At 36.4% G+C, this 27,361-nt stretch overlaps 1 long non-coding RNA gene across 2 annotated transcripts; it reads right to left on the reverse strand.

The window, feature by feature from the left end:
* Window positions 1-697: 697 nt before the first annotated feature.
* On the reverse strand, window positions 698-25,133 carry LOC124888544. 2 transcript variants are annotated; one of them, XR_007046971.1, is made up of 4 exons: window positions 24,633-25,133; window positions 24,480-24,552; window positions 19,703-19,839; window positions 698-923 (listed from the first exon to the last, which is right to left on the reverse strand). It is a non-coding gene; the product is annotated as an uncharacterized LOC124888544 (long non-coding RNA). The 2 variants fall into 2 exon arrangements; XR_007046970.1 differs by lacking the exon at window positions 698-923 and adding an exon at window positions 17,385-18,815 and having other exon boundaries at window positions 24,633-25,132.
* Between the last annotated feature and the right edge of the window lie 2,228 nt (window positions 25,134-27,361).

Genomic DNA, 27,361 nt, shown 5'->3' on the forward strand with positions numbered 1-27,361 from the left:
CTTTTGAGAATCCCTCAACTTTTCTTCAAGCTCAATTTGAAGCCTTGAAGCTTGTTTTTCCCTTTACCATCAGAATCATTTACTTTTTCTGATTGACTCATTAAATTCAGATTTTTAGATTTCAACTTTGTGAACAATTCTTCTATTTCAGATATCTGAAGAGTTAAAGCAATCAATTCAATCTCTTGATTTTCTACCTTCTCTTCTAGAGCATATTTCTTAGAAGTCAGCTCACACACAGAGTCAATCAACACATTTGCAAGTTTATTTAACTTTTTAGTAGAGTAGTTATCTAAGTTTTCCTTAATGTTAGAGAGAGTTAACTCATTTTCTTCTTCATCTTCAGTGTTCGCCATAAGAGAAAATAAGGAATCATAGATAACCTCACTATCTTTCACAACTAGCATCGACACATCAGCAGTCTTTTCAGCTTCATCAGATTCACTAGAGGAATCTCCCCAGATAGTTAAGGCCCTAACCCAGACCTGAGACCGCCCACAATATCCAACCATAACCACTCTCTACCCTATGTCGGATGAATTTTGAACATATAACAAGATAGAACAATTATAATTGAAAGGAATTTAATAAAGTCCAAAACCATAACCATCCAAACATCCAACCAAGCATCCAACCGGTGTCAGCCCAAATACAAATACCAATGCCAAGGTTAACACCAATACCGACACCACGCATGCCCATAGTAGTCACACAAAGCCTCTAACAGAAATCCAAGAACATCTAGTCAGGACATGCCCCCAACCATAGCCAAAATCAAAGTCCAAGAAATAAATAAAAATATGGAAAGAGGTTCATGGCATAGAATGGAGTCTTCTGGAGTATGGAATCTCACCACTTCAGTCCAACACAGAGTTGTTCCCAAATCCAAGATCACTGAGCAGGAAGAGGAGTATGACCGGTTCCTGCATCGCGTCGGGATACAGCACCCAAAGATGGGTTAGTGGGTGAACACTAGTATGTACGCAAGAATAAAGATAAAATAATGCCATTATTCAAATCCAAAGTAAATAACTATATGCAACCACATACATGCATATATATATATCATGCCGAGAAATAAAATCGGGTTTAGCATGCATTTAAAACCTTTAACTTGGGATTGTGTGGCTCTGCCATCCTAAATCTACCCATGGGCTATATGGGTTCAACTCACCCTGCTGAAAAGGCCCCGGTGCATGTTAGCCAACGAGCCAGAGAAAAACCTGAGATGACTAGTACATCCAAAATACAAGTGTGACAAAATACACACGATCACCAAGACCAACCTCACAACGGCAAATTTGCGCTTCCAGTTTTCATTCCCTGGGACCACTACCTTCCACGGCTTTGCTAACAAATTCCCCTTTAAGCCTATATTAAAACCATTCACACACAACCAACCAATTACCAAGGAGTCTCTTTTTTGGCATTAACCATTGGTATCGTCATACCAAAACTAGAGCTTGTAAGTCTATCCATTTATGCCATTCCAAAGCCATTAAACTAATTAGAATCCAAGGTTTCCGTTTAAAATAATACCACAGCCACCAAGTCCTTTCCAATCCATTTAAAATCATTTAAACCAATTTAGGTTCCATTACCATAGTATGCAATGCAAAGTTTTCAATTATAGTCAAACTATGTGACAAAATCATTCTCATAGACATTTTAACAAACATGTTGAGGGCTTAAGATTTTTCCAAAACCAAAACCATATATCAATTGACCATTCCCATGCAACCACATGTTCAAACCATAATTATAACATGAAAACCATAAGAAAAACATGGGAAAACATTATCCAACTAAGAACAACCAAAACCCCAACATATACTTCAAAATCCAAAACAATCCCACAATAATGCCATGAAAATCATTCATTCAAACATTCTTTTAGTTGAACTAACAATGAGGAAAGAGTATCATTCCTTAGACAACAAGGAAGATGGAGAGAAACCACCCTTTAGATCGTTAAATAATTGACTTAAAGAAAACCATAGTTTTTCTTGAACCAAGATCTTGAGAGAGATTTGAGAGTGTTTAAAGAGTGTTTGATTGGGAATAATAGGTTAAGGAAGCCTCCAAAGGTGTTTTATGTCGTGGGGTTCAAAAGGTGTTAAGAGAGGAAATATCCAAAATACCCCCAACTTTAACTATAAAAAGGACATAGGAAGGTACGGCTGGACCACTCAACTCGTATCCACATCATATGAGTGGTACCCTCTAATCGTATCTTGATCAGAAAGTTAGACACCAAATTCTATCCAACATACGACTCCTCAGAATAACTCATACCATCACCATACAACAAGTACCCTTTAAGTCATATCCTAAGAAGAACATCAAGGCTAGATATTGGACAACATACGGATGGACACCATACCCCTCGTATCATGAACATATGACTCATCACTACCAACCCATAACCAAAATAGAAACTCAACCACCAAACATTGGACACCCAACGAGTTGGATCACCTAACCCGTACCTACACCATACGATTAATATGGTGAGTCGTATGATGAACAAAAAGCTTAAGACTCAAGAAATTTGAAAGGTCCAGAACCCAGGGTGTTTTTATTCTCCCCCACTTGGATCATTCATCCTCGAATGATGAAACAAGGCAGTATAAGAACAATTAAACCCCCAAACGTCTCTACTCTTACCTTTCTGACAGAAAACAGAACACCAAGGAATTCAACTTTTTACCTTTAACAAAGACAATAAAAAAAGAGGTAAAGAATCAACACATACTGACATACGAATTTCTGAAGCGAAAAATAAAAATGGATACTTGGTCTTCATGTCCTCTTCAGCTTCTCATGTAGCCTCTTCCACCTTGTGGTTCCTCCATAGAACCATTACCAAGGCCACATCCTTGGTCTGCAATCGATGAACCTGATGATCCAAGATCTCAACTAGGATATCCTCATAAGATAAGGAATCTAAAATACCAATATCTTAATAGGCACAACCTGTGACGGATCGCCAATGTACCTCCACAACATAGAGATATGGAATACCAGGTGAATGGATCTCAAGCTAGATGGCAACTCCAACTCATATCTGATATTTCCAACCCTTCTCAAAATCACATAAGGACCCACATATCAGGGACTAAGCTTCCCCTTTATCCCAAACTGCATCACTCCTTTCATGGGAGACACCTATAGGAACACTCTATCTCAAACCTCAAACTCCAAGTCCCTTTGCCTCATGTTTCCATAAGACTTTTGATGACTTTAGGCAGCCTTAAGCCTATCTCGATTCACCTTTACCTTCTTCATAGATTGGTGAACCAAATCTATCCCAAATATATCCACCTCACCAAGCTCAAACCACCCAATAAGAAACCTACACCTCCTACCATACAATACTTCAAATGGAGCCATCCTAATGATAGAGTGGCAGCTATTATTGTCGGCAAACTCTAAAGAGGCAAATGTTCAACCAACTACCACCAAAGTTGATCACGCAAACCCGAAGCAAATCCTCTAACATTTGAATAGTCCTTTTTGCTTGTCCATCTGACTACTGGTGAAAAATAAAAATAAGACTCACCTTGGTCCCCAAACCTTTCTAAAATGACAAGCAAAATTGAGATAAAACTACATACCAAAATTATATATGATAGAAATTGGTACCCCATGCAACTTCACAATCTCTTGAAGATAAAACCTTGCATTATCCTCAGTCGAGAAGTTAGTCCTTACTAGTAAAAAGTGAGCTGACCTTGTCATCCTATCCATGATGACCCAAACTGAATCAAATTGATTTTGAGACTAAGGGAGATCAGTAACAAAATCCATGTTGATTACTTTCCACTTCCATTCAGGCAACTTAATCTCTGACATAATCTTTTGGGCCTCATGTGCTCAACTTTAACTTGTTGGCACACCATGTACTTGGCCACAAAATTAGCCATATCCCGCTTCATATTGTTCCACCAATACATCTCCTTGAGGTCATAATACATTTTTGTCAAACCAGGATAAACAATATAGTGCGGCTCATGCGCCTCATCCAAAATCCTCTCTCGTAAACCATCTACATCGGGAACACATAATTTTCCTTGGTATCACAAAGTAACATCACCACTAATCTTGAAGGCCATCACTTTTTACCCACCTACATCACCCTTAATCCTCATCAAGATAGGATATAACATCTACTTTTCCTTGATTTCAGCACCAAGACACGATCGTGCTACTTTCTGCACAAACACACTACCACTCTCGGAGTCCAAAATATGAACTCTAAGGTTAGCCAAATGGTGAATGTCTTTCACTAACTCCCATTTCACCTTATACACATAAGCTAGAATCCCCATGGATAACCTGCTAAGAGAATAAGCAACCATGTTAGCTTTACCTGGGTGGTAGTAAAGACTCATATAATAATCCTTGAGAAGTTCAAGCTATCTCCTTTGCTTGAGGTTAAGCTCTTTTCTAGTAAACACATAATGCAGGCTCTTATGATCAGAAAAGATAGCCACATGTACTCCATACAAATAGTGACGCCATCTTTCCAATGCGAACGCACAACTAACAGCTCCAAGTCATGAGTCATATAGTTCTTCTCATGCACCTTTAACTGTCTAGAGGCATAAGCTATCACCTTTCCATACTACATCAAAACACAACCAAGCTCCATATGGGATGCATCATAGAAGACCACAAACCCATCAGTACCTTCAAGCAAACTCAAAATCAGAGCCAAAGTTAGATAATCCTTCAACTTCTCAAAACTACCCTTAGAAATATCACACCATAGGAACTTTACCTTCTTCTAAGTCAATTTAGTTAATGGGGTAGCTATAGTCGAATAACTCTCCACAAACCTCGTGTAGTAACCCGCTAAACCTAAGAAGCTCCAAATGTCATTGGATTTATGGGTCTAGGCCACTTCCTCACCACTGTAACTTTCTATTAATCCACCATGATCCCTTCACTAGAAATGACATGACCCAAAAAAGTGATAGCCTTTAACCAGAACACACATTTTGAGAATTTGGCATATAGTTGATGCTTCTTCAGGGTCTACAATACAATACAGAGGTGATCGGAATAATCCACCTTACTTTTTTAGTACACCAGAATGTCATCTATGAAGACAATAAAAACAAATTCAAAAACCAACGGAATACCCTATTCATTAAATCCATGAATGTCGCAGGGGCATTGGTCAAATCGAAAGGCATAACCAAAAACTCAAAGTGCCCATACCGGGTATGGAAGGCAGACTTAGGGATATCCACCTCCATAATCTTTAACTGATGATACCCGAATTAAAGATCAATTTTGAAGAAAAACTTAGCACCCTGCAACTGATCAAGCAAATTGTTATCTTGTTCAACTACCGATAATCAATACACATCCGAAGGGAACCATTTTTTTTACATACAAATAACACTGATGTACCCCATGAGGACACACTAGGATGGATGAAACCCTTGTCTAAAGATCATTGAGTTGATCCTTAAGCTCCTTCAACTCAGTTGGAGCCATTCTACATTGAGGAATAGAGATTGGACGAGTGTCCAGATCAAGATCACTCCCAAACTCAATCTCCCTATCAGGAGGAACACCAGGAAAGTCATCAAGAAGACCTTAGTAGATTTATTCACCACTGGAATAGAATTCAAATAAGGGTCATCTGAGTTAGAATCTTTAACCCGAACTAGATGATAGAGACACCTCTTGGAGATTAATCTCCAAGATCTAAGATAAGATATGAACTTCCCCTTAGGAGTTAGGGAACCATCCTCCCACTCCACAACTATCTCATTAGGGAATTTAAAGACAACCTTACGAGTATCACGGTCTAGAGATGCATAGAAAAAGTAAAACTAATCCATCCCTAATGTGACATCAAAATCAACTATATCTAGTTCAAATAGATCTACCAAAGTCTCCCGACCACGCACAGATACCACATAATCCCTATAGATTTTGCTAGCTATCATAAAGTTACGCACTGGGGTAGAAATAAAAAAGGACTCAAAATACACTCTGGACCAAAAGCAAAATGTACAGCCACAAATAAGGTCACATAAGAGAGAGAGGACCTCAAATCAAGTAAATAGTACACATTATGAAAAAAGAGTTTCAATATACCAGTAATAACATTAGGCGATGCCTCAGACTCCTATCGGGTAGTGAGAGTCATGACATTAGGCGATGCCTCAGACTCTTGTCAGGTAGTGAGAGAATAAAGACAGTTCCAAACATTGTCGAAACTAGATGGTGCACCCTTTGGTGTCGAAGCTAATGATGAAGCAACAGGAACCTTGTCTGCCCCCGAATCAACCGTAGCCACTAAAAAGTTATTAATCATATGCCCTGGCTGACCACAACTAAAGCACTTATCCCTTTTTTCCTTATAATAACCCTAATATAATCTACCACAGAACCTACAAAGAGGCTATGATGGAGCTGACTGGGCCTACTATCCTAAGATTGGGCACCTTGTGCCTTAAAGTTATCGCCACCTTAGAAATTCCTACCACCAGACAGCTTTGAGTAGGGAGCATTAGCCTTTGAGTAAGACCCAGAGTTGCCCCACTTCTTCTTGGGCCACTTCTCTTCATCTCTTTCACTCTGTTGTTGTCCACCACCTTGCTCAGAGAACTTAAATATATTGCCCTGCCTCTTTCTTATTTTATCGTTCTTCTTCTCTTCTTCTAGCTACTGCATGTAATAACCATCCTAGAGATATCTATGTCCTTGATCAACAAGGTAGCCTTAATCTCCAATATCAAATCTCTGGAAAACTAGAAAGCAAACTTTCTTATTCTATCTTTCATGTTAGAAACCATCTCGAGAGCATACCGAGATAACTGGTGAAACTTTAAGGGATACTCCTTGACTGACATTTTGCCTAGCCTCAGATTGACAAACTCTTCTACTTTTTCTTCCCTCAACTCCTGAGAAAAGAAGCAATCCAAGAAAGCATTAGAGAAATCTTCCCATAGGGATGACTTAGCCTCATCACCCCTTGACTGATCCCATTCCTTGTACCACTAGTACACCACATTTCAACTGGAAGGCAGGAAACTACTGGCCCTCCACATTTGTGGCATGCATAACTCGAGAAATCTTTTCCATTTCATCCAGAAAACCTTATGAATCCTCCTCCACCTTAACACTAGTAAATGTCAGAGGGTTCAACCTTATGAACTGGCCAACCCTCGTGGCATCATAAGATGGAGTAACAAATGCACCACGCTCAGCCTGAGAAGCTACCAACTAAGCCAACATATGGATAGACTGACAAAACTTAACATTCATCACATCATCCTAAGGAGCTCAAGAAAGACAGGAGGGAACTAGTGTAACTCTAGAATGACAATCAGGAACTAGACCCCATAAGTAGATCAAGTCCCATTAGCATTGTCCACGGGTGGGACAAAGGAGTTTCCATGAGCATTAAATAGTTGAGGTGGCATAATCTAAAAAGAAAACAAATAGGAATTAGAGTAGAATTAAAGACCTTAGACTCTACAGCTTGATAACAAAATATGAGAAGGATAAATATTCCTAGATACCTCGTAGCCTCTCCCTTATGAGTGTGGCATGCTACCCAGCCTTAAAATAGACTCTACTTGACAAGACTTTATGAACTCCCAAGTGACCATGAACTTAGGTCTCTAATACCAATCTGACAAGACCAAAACCAGGACCTAGTCATGTCGGGCATCTAAAGTTTGACCCGGACCAGAGACCAACCCCAATACCCAACTATAACTATCCTATACCCAATGTCAAATAAATTTTAAACATATAACTAGATAGAATAATTATAATTGATAGGCATTTAATAAAGTCCATAACCATAACCATCCAAACATCTAACTAAGAATCCAGTCAGTATCAGTCTTCATACCAATATCGATGCCAAGGCATATACCAATACTGACACCGCCAATTCCCATAGTAGTCATACAAAGCCTCTAATAGAAATCAAAGAACATCCTATCGGGACATACCCCCAACCATAGCCAAAAACAAAGTCCAATAAATAAACAAGAATATGAAAAGAAGTACATGGCATGAAATAGAGTCTTCTGGAGTATGGAAGCTCACTACTTCAGTCCAACACAAAGTTGTTCCCGAATCCAAGATCATTGAGTAGGAGGAGTAGTATGGCCGATTCCTACATCGCGTGGGGATACATTTCCCGAAGATGGGTTAGCGGATGAATGCTAGTATGTACTCAGGAATAAGGATAAAACAATGCCATTATTCAAAATCTAAGTAAATAACCCCATGCAACAATATACATACATATATATACCATACCAGGAAAGGGAATAACTATATGCAACCACATACATACATATATATACCATGTCGGGAAAGAGAACTGGGTTTAGCATGAATTTAAGACCTTTAACTTGGGATTATTTAGCTCTGTCATCCTAAATCCACCCATGGGCTATATGGGTCCATCCCCTTACTAAAAAAGCACCGGCGCGTATTAGCCGCATGAGTTGGAGAAAAATTTAAGATGAATAGTACATCTCCTAAATATAAGTGTGACATGATACACACAGTCACCAAGACCAACCTCACATCAGCAAACATGAGTTTCCAGTTTTGGTCCCCCTGGGACCACCACATTTCATGACTTTGCTAACACATCCCTCTTTAAGCCCATATTAAAACTATTTACACACATCCAACCAATTACCAAGGAGTCCTTTTTATTAGGCATTAACCATTGGTATCATCATAACAAACCCAGAGCTTACAGGTCTATCCATTTATGTCATACAAAAGACATTAAACCAATTTGACTCCAAAGTTTTTGTTCAAACCAATACCATGGACCAAGGACTTTCCAATAAATTTAAAATCATTTAAACCAATTTAGGTTCCATTACTAGATTATGAAATGCAAAGTTTTCAATTATAGTCAAATTATGTAACAAAATCATTCTCATAGGCATTTTAACAAACATGTTGAGGGCATAAGATTTTTCCAATACCAAAACCATATATCAATTGACCATTCCCATGCAACCACATGTTCAAACCACAATTATAACATAAAAACATAAGAAAACATGGGAAAACATTATCCAACAAAGAACAACCAAAACCCCCCAATATATACTTCAAAACCCAAAACAATACCACAATAATGCTATGAAAATCATTCATTCAAATATTTTTTTGGTTGAGCTAAAAATGAGAGAGGAGTAACATGCCTTAAACAACAAGGAAAATGAATTTAAAACACCCTTTAGAGCCTTAATTGATTAACTTGGAGAAAACCCTAGTCTTTCTTGAACCAAGATATTGAGAGAGATTTTAGAGTGTTTAGAGAGTGTTTGATTGTGAATAATAGGTTAAGGAAGCCTCCAAATGTGTTTTATGTCATAGGGTTCAAACAGAGTTATGAGAGAAAATATCCAAAATACCCCCAACTTAAAATGCAAAAAGGACGCAGGAGGGTACGGTTGATCCCTCAACTCGTATCCATATCATACTAGTGGTATTCTATATTCGTATCTCGATTAGAAAGTTGGACACCACATTCTGTCAAACATACGACTCCTTAGCCTAAATCATACAATCACCATATGACAATTACCCTTTAAGTTATACCCTAAGTAGAACATCAAGGCTAGACACTTGACAACATATGGATGGACACCATACCCCTCGTATCATGAACGTATGACTTATCACCACCAATCTATAACCATGATAGAAACTTAACCACTAAATACTAGACACCCTATGAGTTAGGTCACCTAACCCGTACCCATACCATACGACTAGTATGGTGAGTTATATAATGATCAGAAAGCTCAAGACTCAAGAAATTTGCAAGGGCCAGAACCTAGGGTGTTTCAAATCAGCTGCAACCTTTCTTCTTTATTTTATAGGGACATGGTCCTTATTATTTCCTTTGTCACCTCCAGTCTTGAGATATTCCTAATAATCCATTTTGTGCATTAGTCAAGTCTTTAATAAAGTGCTCAAGATTTTTATGTTTGTGACAAACCTTAATAGTGCCTCTCTTTTTGTTGTTGCTTCCTCTTTTTTGAAACTGGCCACTTTTATTCATAGCTCTAACAATCCTTTTTGCCAAATAGGCAACATTTGTGTCTTCTTCACTTGAATCAAACTTTGAAGCCTTCAATGCCAGAGATTTTCTCTTTTTGCTTCTTTCTTTTGTTGCCCTTGCTACTTCTTGAGTTCATGAGTCTTCAAATTACCAATAAGTTTATCCATTGTGAGAGTTTTAACGTTTCTTGCCTCAGTAATGGCATCCACTTTGCTATCCCAAGATTTTGGAAGAACACCTATAATTTTTTTCACCTGTTTATACAAAGGAATAACTTCTCCAAAGCAGTGCAATTCATTGGTGGTTAAAGTGAATCTAGTATGCATCTCTTAGATAGTTTCTCCTTCTTTCATGGTAAAGGTTCCATACTGAGTAGTTAGCATATCAGATTTTGAATCCTTCACATCAATGGTTACTTCATGAGTAGTCCTAAAGCAATTCCAAATTTCCTTAGCATTTTCACAAGTAGATATCCTATTATCTTCATCAAGTCCTATGCCATGGATAGGGAATTTCTTTGCCTTGTAATTCTTCTCAACCTTCTTTTAATATTCATCATCAAACTCTCTCTTAGGTTTAACAACCATCCTTGTTATGTCTCATTCTTTGACCTCTCTAATAGGCATATGTGGACCATCAAGTATTACGTCCATCAGCTCATTGTCCTTAGCTATAATAAAGTCATATATCCTAGTTTTCCACCACCCATAGAAATGTCTATTAAAATAGGGTGGTTTAGTGGTAGATTGCCCTTCTTCTAGATTAGGTGGAGCATCCATGATCAATAAATCACTTTAGGGATGAACCTTTAAGAGTTTCCTTGCTCTAATAAAAATTATTGAAACGTGGGAGGTTGCACCATACTATGAGGGACCAGGTCCCTTAGAGTTAGACACAGTCAATAAAATAGTAAAGTAGTAGAAAACTAAAACTTTACTAGAAATTAAATAACACAAATATTTAACATAGAAACCTCCTTACTCAAGGGAGGAAAAACTACGCCTTAACCTCACAAGGACTCAACAATTCACCATAATTAAACTATTGATTATAGACTCAATGGAAACATAAATCTAAGCTCTACCAGTTTGTAACAACTCAATTACAAACCTATCTTGACAACTCTGCAAGAACTCACCTCAATATTGATTAACTCTAACCAATATCAACTCAGGTTACTCTACCTAAGCACTCTCAAGGATATAAGAAAAGGACATTACTCTTATAACATGAGTAATTTAATTATAGACGCAAACATTACTCAAGAACACTCACTGTTTTAGCACACACAAGAACTATAAACTTAAGCAATGTTGTAAAGTTGAGTTTTATCTGATTTCTCACTTGAACAATAAGATTGAAAAAACTAGTGAATTGGGGAGCATTCTTTTATATTTATAGCTGGATAATGATTAAGGTAAAAATATGATTGGGATAGGTGTCTTGATAGGTACAAGCTCACCTGTATAGTTTGTTACACTAACAGATAAAACTGCATAGGCCAGTAATAGATGTATTGAGTTCATGAAGACCTAGGGACCTGGTCCCTTGTTGTCATCTGATCATCATCAAAATAAGATATACCAGGATTATTTCTTATATATGTGCTAGGAAACTTTTCTCAAGGAGTTACTAGTCTTACCTCGCTTATATTCATGATGTTACTGTGGGCTATTTTTTACCCACACTAGCAGATCTAGAGTAGATTGGGCATACCTCTAAAGCTGATAGGGCACATGTCCCCTTTCGGGGGCTTTCTATCCCCATTTTGCCTTTCCTTAGCCTCTTTTAAAATCTCGCGTCCATTCTAGATCATCATAATAATCTAATTGTCACCTTTTGGATAGCACCAAGAAGTCTTCAAGTGCCTCTTGACCTATAAGCATCCTCTTGTATGATCTGAAAAGCCATTTGGATTGTATCATTTTCTCCTACTTGAAAAAGATTCATCCCCGAATCTACAACTTTCAATCATAAGAGGAAAACACAAAATTAATATTTTGTCGAAGCACAAGGGTTAGCATAAGGGCTAAATTCAAAACATCTATGCTAAGGAGACACCCATTTAACATTTAACCAAACATCCTTTAAAGGTAATGGAAGAGAAGCCAATATTTAAGTTGCAAAGGAGTTGGCTATGATAAGCATCAATAAATTCTCTGAAGTTATCTCCATTAACAATGTTACCAAACAAATCATCACATGTTGGAACAACTAAGGTTAGAATCAAGGAGTCATTAGGGTGTAGATTACCCTTCCATTCACAAAAAATCATGTTTACACACAAAACATTCTTAGCATTAGCATAACTATGCTCACAAACAAAGAAAATGGAATGAATAGAGCTATGATTACCTGAGGTAATACCAAGAACCAGATTACATAAATGTAAGAACAAATATCTTAAGCATCTCACTTGAACAACCCCCAAGAACGATCCAACTTGTCTATCCACAAAAGTGTTACAAGAATCAAGGGTTAAGCATTCTTTATCAAGTAGGAACCATAGACTCTTCTTAGAATAACAAATAGACTGACCATACGGGTTGGGGATTCCACTTATTTCATGCACATTCAAGTCATTCCAAAATATGGTTAGAAAGAAATCAACACCATCTAGGTAGGATTTTAAGTCAAATATCTTTAAAAGATTATCTACTTAAGGATAAATATCATCATGAGTCCAAGGAATGTTAGGAATAAAATGGGTAGGTACATACCTTTGGAGAAAATCCTTGAGCTTGCTCTCTTGTCTTCTATACTTGCACCATGTGGCATTTCCCTCTCATGCATCATCCTGGAAGTTCACACAAGATTAGAGCCAAATATAGGGAATAACAATGGCTTGGTTTTGTCACTAAGCTCTCCTTCTTAATCCCAAAGCTCCTTATCTTCACCATTAATATCCCTCCTCATCATGAGGTTAAGGTTCATGACCTCTCTTTATTTGGTCCAAACATCCTAATGGGGAACTTTCATCATCAATCCACAAGGTACACTAAAGTCCTCTTTAACTTCCGCTAATTCCTCTTCACTTACAAGGTATTCATCCTCTTGAGGATTTTACTCACCACCATCTTCATGGGTCACCTTATCCCCAACAAAGTAAATATCACCTTCTAACAACACTATGTTCCTTCGATTGGGGCATTCACTTACCTTATGACCCCAACCTTGACATTTAAAGCAAACAATACCTTTAAAATTGAGAGCAGAAGATGGATTACCGTTATTCGTTGGTGGATACCTTTGGATTGCCTTCTCAATGGGATTCTTCTCTACAAACTTATTGGAATCCTTGATCTTATTCCATCCGGAGGGTGTAGAAGAATTGTAACTTCTATTGAAGGACTTCTTTGCATTATTGTTCCTTTCAGCCTCAATGGCTGCTTTAACAATATCTTCTATTCATTCAAACTTGTGGGCAACTAGTTAAGAAGAAATATCATAATCTAACCCGCCTTTGAATCGATCCACACAATGATTTGGGGGTTTGAAAATCTCAAGACTAAGAATTAAGTTTTAAAACTCCTCACAATAGTCTTCCACACCTCTACCTCCTTGCCTCAATTTATAGAGCTTTGTTAGTTGATCTTGTTCAAACCTTTCCATTACATACCTCTCTCCCATGAGTGCCCTCAATTCATTCTAATTCGAGAGGTTGGTATTAATCCTTGCACTCTTTAATTCTCCCACCAAGTTGAAGAATACCCTTTAAATTGAGTAATTACATGAGAGGCTTTCTTGTGTCCAGTTAACTTATTAAGTTGGAAAATCTTATTGCATTGTACTTCCTAGTAAAGGTAGACCGATGGATCACTAGTTCCTTTGAAGGTAAGAAGAGTGATCTTGATTGAGTTAAAACCCATGTCTCAGCCCATATTTCCTTCTTGATCCCATTAACGATCCTCTTAAACTTGGGAATGGTTTCCCAAGTTTCCTCTTCTATATGGAACTGGACCAAATATTTCTCCTCGTCCTCTATGTCCTCCCCCTTGATCTCATCTTCTAGTTCATACAAATTCCATAAAGAGATCCACTTTACCTAACCTTACATAAGGTTTCTTACTTCCCACATCATCTATTTGGACTGGTTAATTATGGTTAGCCAAGATTTGAGGTGGTTAGTTTTGTATAATGGGATGGTTTTGTGGGTCTTCTTGATTGACTTGATTTAATTAGGGTTGCAGTGGATGAACGGGTTTTGATTATTTAGGTAAATAGTACCTTGGAGAGGGGGATCTTGTACTTTCCTCGGGGGATTGTACATTTGATGAAGTATTTTTGGAGTTATAGTAGAGGAGGTGTTATGAGCATGGCCACTAGATAAAGAATAAGGTTTTTGAGGAGTTGATGTGGTGGAATCTAAATGCCCTTCCACATTAACTATCCTTCCATTCAATCCCGATAATTCACTTCGCATTTCATTTACATCTTGTTTCACACTCATTATGGCCGCCATTATAGCTTCTATGTTTATCTTACTCGAAGCTCTTGGGATATATTCTCCCAATGCCATACCTAAATAAAGTAAATAATAAAACTAAAACTAAAACAAAAAACAAGTTAAGGATAGGAAATCAACCTCACAAGCTCTCAAAGTTCACACAATCGTGTTGTCTCTCAATTGGTATCGAAAGCGTTGATAGATCATTTATACTCCGATGAGAATTCTTTGTACTAATTTTGGATTGAGGTTGGAATGGATTATTTTTTGAAATGACTCAAAAAAATATATACGGACTTGAGTCAAGAAGCTATGACGAATTAAAAACTAGAAAAGCTTAAAAGAAAAGAAACGTTGAAAGAAATGGGACTCAAAAACTAGTCAATCAACTTAGTAGATAAATTAATTATTTGTTGAGTAGTTTATGAATAAAAAGACTATATTAGGAATCAATAAATTGAAACTAAAGAATTAAAACTTGAACAAAATGGAATCCAAAAGCTTTAAATGTGTTTGGAAGCCTGATTTACGGTCAATTGGGGTTGATCTGCATTGAGGAGTTCTTGCAGCGGGTGGGGTGCATCCCCAATGCACCTTGGATGTAGAGGTGGACTTAGCTACTTCCTTGAGGTGTAGCCACAGTTCTGGAGCAAACCAGGCGCAACTACAGCGCAGGTCACCCACCCCTCTCTTGAATGGGTGATTTTTACCTTCTAGTGGTCCCTTTTTGTACTCTCTCTTGGAATATACTTTGGAATTTTCTTAGATGCACAAGTAAAAACACTTTTTCACTACTTTTCATCCTTCTTTTTGTATCAAACACCCTCTTTTGATAAAATTTCAGCTTGAAGATTTGAATTTCTCCAAGAACACTAACTTCTTCTCCCCAAGCTCGGATGAGTTAAAATTTTGAACGTAAGAACTTTTCAACGTTCTAAACTCATTCCCAATATAGTTTTACCAATTTTTCCAGATTTTTCAACCCACTTCACTTTTCTTCAAGTTCAAGCTCTTAACAATGGTAGCTCACTTAATATGACTTCGATTAAGCTCAAATTTGAAAACTAGACTCTAATAGTGTTAGGGAACTCAAATCTAACACTAGAAACACAAGAAAAACACATAATCAAAAACTCATAATTTGACCTAAGAATAAAATGTGAATAGTAACTTCTTTTAAATTTTCAATTTTGACACTTTTTTTTGTTGATTTTCAAGATAACAAACCCAAAATTGACTTTGCAGGAATAAAATCAAGCTCGGATCTAATACCAAATGATAATGAAACAAATGATGGAATTGAAACTAAGTAAAGAAATGAAGAAAACAAAGATAAAGATAGATAGATAGATAGATAAAGCAATAAGATAGACACAAGAAGGAAATGGATAACAAACAAAGGGTATATCAAACCCTTAATCCTCTATTGAATATCCGATCAAGCACCTAAATCTTACATAGATCTCAAGGGAATTAGATTCCCAAGAAACCCACACTTCTAAACGGAAGATTAACACAAGTGATTCTGCGCTTGCCTCGCACTCTCACAAGAGTATTGTCATGATCTAAACCAGGGTCTGTCCATGACGGGTATCTCAATTCCAGTAAAGACAGGAGACAACCCCCTTTGCCTAGCCAAACAGAACAAAACACATATAGCAGCGGATGTATTTCAAACATATAGTAAGATAGAATAAATGTAATCTCAAAGGAGTCTAAGAATATCAACAACAATACCCAGTTTGCAATAATCCACAAAGTCTCTATGACAAAACCTAATAGAATCTAAGTCGATACATGCCTTCGACGATAGCCAAAGAAACCATATGAATAGTTTATGACATAAGAGAATAGAAAAATAATGAAATAAAGCTCTTCCAGAGAATGGAAGCTCACCACTCCAAGCTAACTCCTGACACCCTAAAATCCTATCACTGTGTAGAAAAGTAGAAGTATTAATGTTGCCTGCATCACATGGGGATATAGTATCTGATAATGATGAGCGGGTTGAGTGCTAGCATGTAACACAGGGCAAGGATAAAATAATGTCAGTTAAAAGTTAAATTTCAAACTCACTATACATGTTCATATGCATATGTATATATAGTAGATGTTGGGGTAGGGAACAAGGTTTAGCATGATAGTAAAACATTATCTAGGACTATGTAGCTAAGCTGTCATAAACAGGCACCCACGGGCTATATGGGTTCAGCTTTCCCTGCTAAAAGAGCCCCAGTGTGTGTTAACCGCATGAACCAGAGGCATCAAGGAAGACCAAAAAATGCCCCGAGCCCACGTCAACCTAGATACAAAATGTATCAATAGTGTGAACCATACACACGGTCATCTAGACCAACCCTCAAGTCGGTAAATGTGAGTTTCCAGTATAAGTCATTCAAGACTCACACCTTCACCTCTTAGCTACATAACACCCATTAATCCCAATTAAAACAACTTTCACATAACCCATTCATTAACCAAGGAATCATATATTAAGGCACACCATGGTATTGTCATACCTATTTAGCTTGCAAGCTTATACTTATGCCATTACAATTCCATTAACTTGAGGGAATGCCTCGACACCCTTTGTTCATTATATCAAGTTGGAGGAATGCCTCAACCTCCTTTAGTTTATCAAAATAAAACATAGCCAACAAGGCTTCAAAATCTATTTTTATTGTTTAATCATTTATGTAATGCTATAGTATAGGTTAGTAAATCAAACTAAGTGACAATTCCATAATTCAAAGCCATTTACACAAGTGGGTTCAGGGAATACAATTATTCAAAATTAATTTCCAAGTTCAAAACATCAATTTGAGGGATTTTATCGACCCTCATTTTAATTCCCCCGCCCATGCACCCTATTAGTTCAAAAACATCCACTTCAAAGCATGAACAACTCATGAAAACCATGGGAAAATAATTCAAGGATCAACCATTTCAAAACCATCAACCCGTGTTAAAACTCACATTAAAATCCATACAATTAAACCATTTAAAATACGTTCTTTTCACAAAATAAGATTTGGAGAAGAGTAACATGCTTGAGATATTACGATTTACGAAAAGAAATTAACCCTTGGAAGTTCTAGAGACCAATTTCTTAAAACCCTAGCTTATTCATGCCTTAGGGATTTAAGAGAGTTTAGGAGAGTGTTGATGACTGGTAGGTATTGAAAATAATGCCCAAAGGTGATTTATGGTTGTAGGATCTAAGTAGGGGAAAAGGGAAATGACCAGAATGTCTTTAATAAATAGACTAAAAATTAACCACACAATCGCTACGGGTCACATGATGACTCATAATGACTGGATATGAGTCATTTCTTAGACTCAGAGTTTGGTCAGTATCATAGGTATGCACACTGGTCTGACTATGATTCGTACCTTATAACTCATACTCAGACCTTATGACTCGTATGGTCTAGTTGTTGTATTGGAAGAAACATTTAGGCATCCTTACTGGTTAGGCTACGAAAACCGCTATATGACTTGTAATGGGTCTTGACAACTCATTGGGTGATAATCATGACCAATACAAAGACTTTTCCAAACACACTGGTCAGGCTACGATTACAGTCCTACAACTCATATGATAAGTCTTAGTCTGGGCAGTGAGCTCAGAGGTTAAAAAAATTTTAAGGGCCAAAATCTGGGGTGTAAGTATACATTCATAATTTATCAAAGTCTAACAACTAAATGGAAGAAAAGACATATTTATAGTCTAGGGTTAATTATTACATCATATGGGCCAAAAAATTATCCATTTGGGAAAGACAAAGCATAGAAGCCCATTAAGAATTCCCTTAGGCAATCCAAGCACACATGGGATGCATCTTCAAGTCATGTGAGTTATTTTTGACCCACTCTAGCAGATCTAGAGTCGGTTGGGCACACCTACAAAGCAGATGGGGTGCATTCTCCTTTCGGGGGCTTTCTAGCCTCATTTTGCCTTTCTTTGGCCTCTTTAATATCTCTCGTTCCTCCTCAATCATCATAATAATTCAATTAGCACCTTTTGGATAGAACCAATGAGCCTTCAAGTGCCTCTTGAACTATAAGCCTCTTCTCTAATAATCTGGAGGCCATTTGGATTGTATTACAATACAAGTTATGGCATGGATTTTATTTCCTGATCTTTTACCTACTTTTTTTGTGATGAATCACTTTTTTCATTAGAAGAAACTATGGGAAAACCCATCCATCTTGATATGTCCACTATTAACAAGGCCCGACCTAGTTGTGCGAGGGTGAAAGTCCAAATTGATTTAGCAACTAAGTTACCTGATAAAGTGGAGATAGAAGTGAATAAAACAAAAGAAGCAAGGATTCAATCAGTCAAAACTCGATATGATATGCTTCCTAAATATTGTTTCAAGTGTAAAGTTCAATGTCATGAGAAGGTGGAGTATAGAATTTTACATTCAGAATTGAAAAATTATGTGCAAAAAAGACATAAATAGGAAGTTAGTTTTTGCTAAATGGAATCCTACAAGTCAAAAATTTCAAATTGAAAAAGGAACCAACAAATTTCTAGATAATGTTGTAGACATGAAAAATGAGGAAAAGGTGTTACAGGCCAATAAAACAATCAGTACTAAGAACTCATTTGGCATCCTTCAACAACAAGATGAAGGCAGTTAACTTACTCAAGCTACGGGAACAATGACCTCAATGGTGGAGGGAAAGGAAAATATGAAGAAGAAGAAAAATAATGTAAAAGAAAAGCTGAGTAACATGCAAAATATAGATCAACATAAATCTGTTTAGTAGAAATAAAATAGGAAAAATATATATTCCATGAGTTAATATGGATAATCAGGTGGAGGGATGTATTACAACTGACAAGGACAACATCAATGAGACTAGCAACAATAGTTGTTCAATGGGAACTGCAGAACCTATTCATGATAAATATATGATATTAAATGTAGTGGATCACAAAGATACTCAACAACTTACATGTACCAACAAAAATCTAAGGAAAAGGGGCAGAAGTATATTGCTAGAACAGGGGAATGTAGGTGTAAATCAAAATAAATTACATAGTAGTGGAAAATACATAGAAGACATTCATAGAAACAAAGAAAGTCCACAAATGCAAAAAAAAGACATGTTGATTATTGATAGTCACAGTGCAAGAGGAGGTGATATTGTGAATAATGATATACCTGATGACATATATTCAAATAGGGTTCAATTAGCCCTTGCTCAAGCTACATAAAATGAGGCACTTTAGGTGGATGAATCAGGTGTTAGAGGTGATGAGGGATTTCTTCCAAATAGCATAGAAGGGGAGGCAAGTAATCTGGCATTAGTAGCATTGAAAAAATCAAACAACAAAAAATTACATAATTTGGTTTCCCACCAAATAACAAAAGAGGTAAATCATGAAAGTACAGATACAGATAACATATGGATAAAAGATACAGAAGAAGGGAATAATCAAAAAAAACTAAACCAAGTAATGAAAGAAGCAGGTTTATCACCACGTGCAAATAACAAAGGTAAAAAGAGTAGGATCAAAGTTGAAAAGCCTACAAGGACCAGTTCTAGGAGGGGTGGTAAAGCCAGCATTCAATGAATTTAAAAGCACTTTTCTGGAACATCAGATTAGTTAGGTCACAACATGTTTTCCACATAGTACAAATGTTACATAGGCATCATAATTTTACTTTTATTGCTTTGATGGAGTCTTTTCAAGATATCAGACACATATAGAGGTATAAAAGAATATTGGGCATGAAATATACAAATTATAATATGAATGTAAAGATATGGATTTTTGTTTAAAAAAATATACAGGTGGAGACATTAGCATATTCTGATCAGCAAATCACATTTTAGCTAGTTGTTCAGAATGATCAATAGGTGATTGTTATTGCTGTTTATGCTAAATGTGATGTAAGTGAAAGAATTGCTTTATGGGATCTATTTACTCATTGAGTCATAATGTTAGAGTATCTTGGATGGTAAGGGGACTTTAATGTTATCATGAATGAAGAAGAGAAAATTGGAGGATTACCAATGTATCCTAATGTATATGAACATTTTGCTTTCTACATCAACCCCTCTGATCTATTTGATATTAATTTAAAAGGGAGTCCATTCACTTAGTGGAATGGTAGGGCAGATGATCCATGTATTTTTAAGAGATTAGACATAATCGTTATTAACTAAGAGTTTTTAGGCATTATGGGGCGTATTGAGGTTGAACATCTATCCAGGACACGATCAGATCATGCTCCTTTGTTATTCTCTTGTAGTGATGAAAATGTTCAGTTTCACAAGCCTTTTAGGTTTTTGAAATTTTGGACTGAGAAAGAGGACTTCAAAGAAATGGTAAGATAGAATTAGGTATCAAAAAAATGTAGGCATATCTTTATCAATTTAAAGCAAAAAATGAAGAAAACCAAAATGGCTCTAGCTTTATGGAGCAGATTCATGTTTGGAGATATATTTAAATAATTAGTCATCAAGAAATACATAGTAAGAATCAAAAATGATTTGTTTGAAGAAAGTCCTACTACTACTAACAAAATAATTTTTCAGAAGGCACAGGCTGAGTTGAGGTAGTGTTTACATTATGAAGAAGAGTATTGGAGATAAAAATCTGGTATTCAATGATTTTCAGAAGAGAAGGAAATATGAAATTCTTTCTGGTGAATGCTAGAAGGAAAAAGCTAGAAATAACTAGAATTTAGAGAGTTGATGGTTCTTGGGTTGAAGATAATAATTAGGTAGCTGTAGAAATAATTGATTTCTACCAGAAATAATTCACTGGATCAGTTGAGTCTGGTGCATATTCTTTTATTAATTTGATTTCTACCCTAATCACAAAATAAGAGAATAATTTGTTGAAGGTTTGTCCTGACACTGAAGAAGTTAAAAAGGTAGTTTCTAAACTGAATGGGGATAACGCTTGTGAGCCAGATGGTTTCACTGGACATTTTCATCAGTTTTGATGGGACATTGTTAGTGGTAATATTGTGAAGGTAGTTCATGTATTTTTTATGTAATGACACTGCCTAAATCTATCACTCATACTAATTTGGTTCTATTGCCAAATAAAGAGAAGGTCAAGAGAGAAGGTCTTGACCTTCTTTGACTTAAGACCTATTAGTTTGAGTAATTTTCCAAACAAAATCATATTTAGAATTCTTCATGATAAATTATAAGGTTTCTTACCTAGGCTCTCTCAAAATCAATCTGATTTTGTTAAGGGAAAAATTATCACAGATAATGTATTATTGGCCAAGAAAATTATATGCGATATTAAAAAAGGGAGTAAGGCTGCAAATATGGTAATTAAGCTTGATATGACCAAAGTCTACGATAGAGTGGAGTGAAATTTTTTTATGGAAATGTTGGAGAAAATGGGCTTCTCAAATGTCTTTACTGATATGATATGGAGACTAGTAGCCAAAAATTGGTACTCTATCCTAATAAATAGGGAAGTTCATGTCTTCTTCCATTCTTCTAGAAGAGTAACGCAATGGGGTCCTTTATCCCCTTCTTTATTTATTATTATTGCTGAAGTTATAACAGGGCACTTAATAATTTATTCTCATATGATGATTTCAGGAGTTATGGACTGACTAAATAGAGTGATCAAATAAATCATCTTGCTTATATTGATAATACAATAATATTTTTTTTGCTGACAGGTTTTCATTGTAATTAATTATGCAGATCTTAAGAGAATATGAAAACCAATCGTGTCAACAGGGAAAAGAGTGCCTTTTATGTACATAACAAGGTTACTCATGCACATGTTTAATTGGTGGAGCATTGTACTGGCTTTTCCAAGAGGTAAATTTCCATTGACATATCTGGTTGTGCTATTGGACATGCTAGGAAAAGAAAGATTAATTTTTTAGAGCTATTAAAGAAGGTACAAAATAAACTTCAGTTATGGAAAGGCAAACTATTATCATTTGGAGGTAAAGTTGTGTTGATTAATAATGATTTGCAGAGTATCCTCATTTATCAATTATTCGATCTTATACCTCCAAAATGTGTGATTCATGATCTTTATAGATTTTTTGCTAAATTTCTATGGAACTTTAGAAAAAGAGGGAGGAGTAAACACTAGGTCTCTTGGACTAATATATGTCTACCAAAAAAGGAAAGTGGTATTGATTTTAGATCTTTTTTTTATGTGTCTAAATCCTTATTTTCAAAGCTATGGTGGTATTTTAGAATACAAAAAAATAATGTGGACTAATTTTATGAGAACAAGTACTGTAAAAGGCATAGACCACAAGTAGTTGAATGGAAAGGTGGTTCTCAAGTTTGGAAGTTTATGTTACAGGCTCGAGATTATTTTGACCAAGAAATATGGTGGAAATATAAGTGTGGACATGTTAGTATTTGGTCAGATAATTGGACTCAAAAGGGAGCTTTACACTATTATCTCCCATTAAACTATAATAATAATGGATGATTGGAAGATGTGCATCAATTAATGAATCATGATGGGTGGAATAGGGATCTACTTAAGGAAATTTTTTCTGAAGATAGATGCAATCATGTACTTAATAAGATTGGGACAATAGGATATTTTAATGCTTGGGATAATCCATGGTGGATGCCACAAGGTTCTAGAAAATTTACAATTAAAAGTGGTTGGACTATCATAAGACAGTCTGGGAATGTCAATGAGGATTTAAGGTTTATATGGGAAAAGGGTATACCTTTCAAAGTATCTTTCTTCTTCTTGAGTTATGAAAGAAAATATTACCTACAGGTGACTTTCTAGTCAGTACATGATGGGAAGAAATGACTAATTGTGTTTGTTGTGAGTTACCAGTTCATGAATCCTATGAACATCTCTTTGTTCAGTGTTCTGCAGCTAATAATTTGTGGATAGTTTTTGCATCAATATTGAAGTGTAGGGCCCTTTTCTTCATTTAAAATATGTTATCTACAAGTGGTGGAATGCTAATTATTGTGCTAAACTTAGGCCCCTATTTATTGTTATTCCTGTTTTCATACTGTGGAAAATATGGAAAGAAGAAACATCATCAAACATGAAGGTAGGATGTCAATTCATGGCATACAATAGGAAATAAATTGGAATCTGTATTTGTTTGCTAAGATAAGATATCCTTGGCTTAATAATATCCCTAGTAACTGGCCTATGATGGTTATGTTCTTGGAAGTTTATAAACCTAATATCCAGGCTACTGTGGTCAAGTGGAAGCCTCCTATCAATGGTTTTTATAAGTGCAATATTGATGGTGCCTCTAAAGATAACCCTTGTCCTAGTGGTGGTGCTTTCTGTATTAGAGACAGTAAAGGGAAATTTATTTTTGCTAAGTCATTCTCTTTTGATATCTTAACTAACTTAGAGAAAGAATTTGTTTCCTTTAAGAAGGGTTTAGAGTAACGTGTGAGTCAAAAGTTGTTAACAGTTACTATGAAATAGATTCTCTCATTCTTAAGAAAATCCTAGATGGAATCTGGGAGATTTCCTGGAAGGTTTCTATATATATCAAAAGAATTCAATGGTTGAAGAGGCAATGTCAGGTGGAGGTGTTGCATACGCTAAGGGAAGGGAACAAACTGGTGAATTTTTTAGCTAATGAAGTTTTCTTTTTAGCAGGTACGCAAAATATAATACACATTGCTACAGGATATTGCAGATGAAGGAAAAATAATTATAAAAATGGACAAGCATTAAATCCCATCACTGAAGTTTGTCAAATAACATTTTTTTCTATATAAAAGGCAGTCATATTAAATAACATACCAGATCTGAGATAGCAAATAACAAGAAATGCAAAGGTCAAGGCACATACAGAGGGGGAATTGATCCAAATAGAGGTACATATAGCTATATTAACATTGATTGTCGAGCAATAAAGTACAAGTACATATGTACATTTTAGACTAGTGCATGCGACATGGGTAAAATACTAAGCTTCAGAAAAGAGGGTTTTGTACCTTTTTCATGCTTACTCAAATCATCTAAGTTAATGTCCTTTGTCAGTGGTATCAGCTTCTTGTTGAGCTCAACCTGTCAAGGGTATGATTTAGATAATCCAATTTAAACATTAGATTAGGTAATGGAGGATTTTGGGAAAGATTTACGTTTACCTGAGGATCAAATGTCTCAATTTGTTCTAAGGGGAGTTGATGAAGTCTTCCTATAATCCGATTTCATGGCATTTGTGAGACAATTATAAATGTCTAAAATGAAATTCATAACTTCACTAATGGACAGATTTGAGCTAAATACATGGTGTTGGCTTAAGCTTTCCCTTTTAATCCGTCAGTGAGGCAGTTTCAGCTTTATAATCCGTGTGGGGAAGATGAAAATGCATAAGAATTTTTCTAGATACTTATCATACTTTTTTATATGACATTCATAGTTGCAACAACTACAGGGGCATTAAGTTGTTGAGTCACACTATGAAGATTTGGGAGAAAGTGGTTGAGCGGAGGTTGAGGAGGAGTGTGTCTATTTCGGAGAATCAGTTTGGATTTATGCACTGCCGCTCGACGGAGGAGGAAATTTACCTGGTGTGGAGACTAATGGAGACGTATAGGGAGTGAAAGACGGACCTCCACATGGTTTTCATCGACCTGGAGAAGGCATACGATAAAGTTCCTAGGGTGGTGCTTTGGAGATGCTTAGAGGCTAGAGGGGTGCCGATGGCATACATCAGGGAGATTAAGGACATGTATGATGGAGCAAAGACTTGTATGAGGATAGTGGGAGGGTATTCAGAGCATTTCCCTATTTTAACAAGGTTGCACTAGGGATCAACACTTAGTCCATTTCTTTTCACCGTAGTGATGGATGTTTTGACGCGGCATATTCAAGGAGAGGTATCGTGGTGTATGCTTTTTATAGATGATGTAGTCTTGATTGATGAGACCCAGAGAGGTGTTAATGATAAATTAGAGGTGTGGAGACAAATTCTGAAATCTAAAGAATTCAGATTAAGTAGGACCAAGACGGAGTACTTGAAATGTAAGTTCAGCGATGTGACTCGGGAGAATGAGGTGGTAGTGAAATTGGATTCGCAGGTTGTTTGTAGAAGGAATAGTTTTAGGTATTTTGAGTTTATGATTCAGGAAAATGAAGAGATTGATGGGGATGTCACGCACCGTAATAGGGGTGGGGTGTATGAAATGGAGGCTTGTCTCGAGAGTGTTTTGTGATAAGAAGGTGCCTCCCAAGCTTAAAGGCAAATTCTACAGAGTAGCGGTCCATCCGGCCATGTTGTATGGTGTAGAGTGTTGGCCGATAAAGAACCCTCACATCCAAAAGTTGAAGGTGGAAGAAATGAGAATTTTACATTGGGTGTGTGGACTTACTAGGGGGTGACAGGGTTAGGAATGAGGTTATTCGAGCGAAGGTGGAAGTGGCCTCGGTGGAGGACAAAATTCAGGAAGTGTGGTTGAGATGGTTTAGGCATGTGATGAGAAGGGGAACGGATGCCCCAGTTTGGAGGTGCGAGAGGTGCTTTGGATGGTTTCAGGCGGGGTAAAGGTAGTTCGAAGGAATACTAGAAGGAGGTGATTATACAGGACTTAAAGCAGGTACAGCTTACTGAAGACATGACCCTAGATAAAAAAGTTTGGAGAACTCAGATTAAGGTAAAAGGTTAGTGCGTGGAGGTGAGTCGTGGCAAGTAGTTAGGTGCACTTTGGGGTAGCTTGATAGTGGTTGTATGTCTTTGCTCATGGTATGGAGTCTCTAGGTAGGTGGACTGGGGAGGTAGGTGCTTGTGGTTGGTAAGTGTATCGTACTACTTTGTGAGTGCCTTATTTTTTTTCTATTATTTCATCTTGTATGTTTCTTGTTGCATGTTCCATGTTTTATTACGATCCTTATGTACTCTCTGTATCTTGAGTCGTGGGTCTATCGGAAACTCTTTACTTCTTCGGAGGTAGTGGTATGGACTGCATAGATTTTACCTTCCCCAGACCCCACTTGGTAGAAACTCACTGGGTATGTTGTTGTTATTTTTGTTATCCGGACTTATCTTTAGTTCCGGGTCGAACCTCCTTTGTGGACCGGCCCAGCCTCTTATGTACATATAGTGATTAATAAATGGGTCTTGATCCACATTTTAACCAAAAAGAAAAGGGAAAAAGACACTACATGACCCATCCCAAAACAAATGGCCCAAGTTTGGGCCACTGGTCATTGAATGACCTGTCGACTAAAACAATACCTATAAATAGCCTTTTCGATTTGGGGTTACCTTTGACCTCTTTAGTATTGCTGTTTTTCCTTTTGTTTTTTTTTTTTGCTCCAACTTTTCTTCTTTTGGGGGGGCTAAAAGAACTGCTTGTTTGTTTTTTAATAAAAGAATTACAATTGTATAGAAATTGTATAATTGTTGTATAGAATTCGTATCTGTGTAAGAAATATATGAAAACTATATAGAATGTGTATAGAAATGATTTAGTTATTGTATAATTTTTATATAGAACATGCATAGGGATGTATAATTTTTGCATAGAACATGTAGCTAAATAATTATTGTAGCTAATATAGGATGTGTATAGATATTGTATAGAATATGTATATGTGTATAATGTGTATACAAAATATATCATTATTGTATAGAATATGTATATGCATATGATGTATATAGAAACCGTATCTTTATTTTATGAAATGTGTGTGTAAGATGTGTATAGAAATTGTATCATTAGTGTATAAAATATGTATACGTCTAGGATGTCTATAAAAATTATATAATTGTTGTATAAAGTATGTATATAAATAGAGAACAACAATTTCAATGTTAAAAAATTGTATTTGATTATTAAAAAAATAGCATTTAAGAAATAGACTTTTTTTTAGT

This window comes from Capsicum annuum, chromosome 11 (genome assembly GCF_002878395.1).
Source record: "Capsicum annuum cultivar UCD-10X-F1 chromosome 11, UCD10Xv1.1, whole genome shotgun sequence".
In the NCBI taxonomy this organism is placed as follows: Eukaryota; Viridiplantae; Streptophyta; class Magnoliopsida; order Solanales; family Solanaceae; genus Capsicum; species Capsicum annuum.